The sequence below is a fragment of the Lathyrus oleraceus genome, chromosome 4, assembly GCF_024323335.1.
Source record: "Lathyrus oleraceus cultivar Zhongwan6 chromosome 4, CAAS_Psat_ZW6_1.0, whole genome shotgun sequence".
In the NCBI taxonomy this organism is placed as follows: domain Eukaryota; kingdom Viridiplantae; phylum Streptophyta; class Magnoliopsida; order Fabales; family Fabaceae; genus Lathyrus; species Lathyrus oleraceus.
Window position 1 is genome coordinate 192,264,296 of NC_066582.1, and position 4,028 is coordinate 192,268,323.

At 35.3% G+C, this 4,028-nt stretch overlaps 1 non-coding gene across 1 annotated transcript; it reads left to right on the forward strand.

Moving 5' to 3' along the window:
• The first annotated feature begins 3,506 nt into the window (after positions 1-3,506).
• Positions 3,507-3,613, forward strand: LOC127076927 (small nucleolar RNA R71). Its single transcript, XR_007786941.1, has one exon. It is a non-coding gene; the product is annotated as a small nucleolar RNA R71 (small nucleolar RNA).
• The last annotated feature ends 415 nt before the right edge of the window (positions 3,614-4,028 follow it).

Genomic DNA, 4,028 nt, shown 5'->3' on the forward strand with positions numbered 1-4,028 from the left:
AAATGGATAATATGTACAAGAATAATAAATTGCATAAAAGTAAAGTGCAAAAAGTAAATGTTAATGGTTAATGATTAGTGTTAGTAGTTAGTGTGCCATAAGGCAAATTTAGCGCTATGTTAAGCAATCGTAATTGGACTTATGTAGAAGTCACAACTATCTGAGGCCAGTCAATAATAATGTTGGCAACAACACAAGTTAGAAGTCTTGATTAGTGAACCAAGTTCCAACAACTTGCCATGCCAAAAAAAGAAAAAAGAGAATTGATCTTGTATTGGTTTAAGTCCTATATGTGTTTAGGAAACAACCTATCCTTAATGCAAAGCCATTCACTTGATCAATTGATCAAGATGAATTAGATTTGAATCAAGGAAGATTAAGTCTCCCTAATCAATGCTAACTTATCAACCTTTAACTCATTGATCAAAAAGAAAGAAGAAGAAGAAGGAGATGAATAATGGATAATGGAAAAGGAAAGAATAAAGTGCATTAAGATGACATAAAATGTACCAATCCATGTGTGTTGACCAAATGACATTGAGAGTCAAAGTCAAATAATGAGAAGCCAGAAATGAGATGAAGATTGGAGGTCAAACAATAAGCAAAATATTTTTGGCTTTTTAATATTAAAATAAACTTGAATTAAAAATAAAAGAAAGATCAAACTTCAAAATCATTTCAAATCAACCTTGAAAGGTCCAGGTGATTTATCCCAAGTTCAACAAGGTCAAACAAAGTTTGACAAAAAATTTCAGCATTTTTAAAAGTCAGAAACTATTTTTAATCAATTAAAAATGAATAAAAATAACCTAATTGAACTAAAATCTCAAATAAATCTCAAATAAATTAAAAAATTGATGAGAATATTTTTCATAGATCCATCATCATTCAAATAGATTAGGAAAATATTTTTGTATTTTTTGAATATCAAAAACTATTTAAAATGAATTAAAAATAACCAGAAAAGAGAAAATTCACAAAAAAAATCAAATGACAAAATAAAAAATATTAAAAATCAAAATTAGAAACTAGAAATTATTTGGAGAAGAATGCAATTGGTCCCATATTTTTTGGAATTAAAATGAAGAAGATATGAATTTTTGAAAATAATGGAAATAAAAGAAATTAAATCAGAAAATAGGAAAATCAAAAAAACCAGGAGCGTCTGATGGAACTCATTAATTGACGTGGCAACATCTAATGGTCTAGAAGCGCGTTTCCACGGTAGGCCAAAGTCCACGTGTAACACAATGAATTATTAAAAGTCATAAGATCCAAAGGTTGGGATACAAACTGAAGATCAAATCCAATCGTCCACAATCCATCTGGCAAAGGGAGGGTGGTCAGAGCCACCGTCTTCTCCGGTGAACATGAAGATTCCAGTGACATTTGCAGGTTTCAAAAGCTTAACCAAAATACACGATCCATACATCATTGGAAAGCTGGGGTGATGTACATCACCCCTGTACCATTGGTTTCTCCTCTAGATCCTCATAGAGAGAGAAATCAGAGAGAGAAAATCATGGTGTTCATACTGAACTTCATGGATTTCAACAATTGAGCACTAAAAATAATTGCCTCTATGAAGAGGACTTCAACCAATACAATATCCAAGCAAATAGGTCAAGAAATAGTGAGTTTCGAAGAAAAAACCAGTTGGAGAGAACCTTTGAATTGTGGTGATCTGAGCTTGCTTCCTTGCTTCCTTTGGCCAAACAGAAGTACAATGGACTATAGGATGAAGGTCTAGGAACTTTAGATCTAGAAATACAACCAGATTTAGTTGAATTTCAGATCTGAAAAATTTGAATGAAAATGAAATAGTTCCTTTGGTGAGAGGTTTGGTTTTCAGTTCAGCAGCATTTTAGGTTGATTCATGGATGAAAATTGAATGGAATGATGCCTCTATTGATAGCCAAGCATGGTGCAAGCAATGAGAAATTCGTGTGTGCATGGCAAGTGGATACTCTTTGCATGGGCTTGCATGATCGTGCAAAAGGCCCAAATCCAATGCCAAATGCAATCTGAGATATAAATGAGCTGAAATGGACGTGTAATTGGCAATGCACAAGCTTGTGTAATGAGTTTCAACATGTTATGCACAATTATGCCTAAAACGTCTCCTCTTCGAAAATGCCATTTGCCAAATCCAAACATGAGAATGTGAGTAATGGTTGGAAAGGTCTTGGTGTAAGGAACAAATGTTATGTTGGGAAAAAATCCATTTGAAGTGTGGAAATTAGTGAATTTTGAGTTTAAAGTGTAAGGTGCAAAACATGCAAAGGTGAGGTTTCCAAATTTGGCCAATGTTCAAGCCCCTTTGTTTTGATGATGCACGCCTCAAATGAAAAAACCTCCAACATCAAAGTTGTATATCTTTTCAAAAAATCAAAATGGACGTAACGTTTGCATCATTTGGATTTTTTATGAAAGAGTTATGGGCACTTGAAGTTCGACTTTTTTGCCTTTCAATGCATTTGGTCCAAAGTGACCTATAATGTTTTGCATTATCACATGTATTTCCTTTGAGATTTTGAAATTTTGTTCAACATAACATTTGAATTAGACATCTTAAGCTTTCCAATTTATTTGATCCCACCTCGAAATCATAAAAAATGAATGAGTTATGTTCTTGGGAAGTTGGCCTAAAATTAGGGTTTCAGTCAAAATGACCTATAATGTCTTGGAATGGATGATGCCCTTCCAAGCTTCAAATAAAATTTTGATGAACATGAAAGTTGTTCATATTGTCCTTAAGAATATTTTTTATGTTGGGATAATCTCCATTTGACCAACACATCAAAAGTTAGGTCTCAGTGCATTTCAAAATAGTCAGATGAATTGACTGATCAACTTCTCAAGTCCATGACTCACGTCTTGATGAATTGATGTTTGAGGACACTAAAATAAGTTCAAATATGCATGAAATTATGAATTAAAGAAACTTCCCTTGATGGTATTTGATCATGTGCTGAGGTTGCTTCAAGAGCAAGGCATTGTGGATGATCTGATGAACTAGGGTTTCCTTGGGGAACAAACCCCAAATCCTTTGACTTGCTTTGATCAAAATGATGGATTGAGATGCTAGGGAGGCATATTTGATGGATGAGAGCTTTGGGAACCATTGCCATGTTTTCTATCATCTTCACTTGGCCATATCTCTGCACAAAGGATCTCCTTGAAGCTCTTGACTTTGTGATTGCTCAAGCTACAAACAAGAAATATTAGTGACATAGTTTTGTGCTTTTGGTTAGTAAACAAAATAAGAAAAGCAATAATATACAATTCAAGCATGCTTGGTGATCTCAAACCACTCACAAGAGGTCCCACCCAAAGGTAAGGGGAACCAAGATGCTTATGATCCTTGAGGCAATGCAAATGCAATGTTATGATGCCATGAGGGATCTTAGGGTCAAAATTGAGGTCTTACAGTAGCGCCGTCTACTGTCCATATTGTATTGTACAAGAGACCGTTATAAAAGGTGTGGATTATCAGCCATTCTTCTACACCGTGATATGGACATAGCCTCATCATGTCTTTGTATCTCTCCCAAGCTTCAAAAAGTGATTCATTATCCTTTTGTTTAAACCCATTTATATGGGCTCTTAGCATGGCCGTCTTGTTAGGTGCGAAATATCGGACTAAGATTTCTTCAACTCGTTCCACGTAGTGACAGAGTTGGATGGTAGAGACTGGAGCCAAGCTCTAGCTCTTTCTCTTAATGAAAATGGGAAAAGACGGAGTCTTATAGCTTCTGAGATGACACCATTCGCTTTCACCGTGTTTGCGTATTGCAAAAATACTGACAAGTGTAGGTTCGGGTCCTCCGTGGGACTACCTAAAAACTGGTTTCGTTGTACGACTGACAATAGTGAGGGTTTTAGTTCAAAATTGTTGGCTTCGATTGCAGGGGCAGCGATGTTGTTATGTGGTTCACCCTGTGAAGGGATTGCATAACACTTAAGAGGATGGTTTTTCACTTGTTTGGCCATCTCTGGTTGAACAACTGATGTAGAAGTAGGAATGT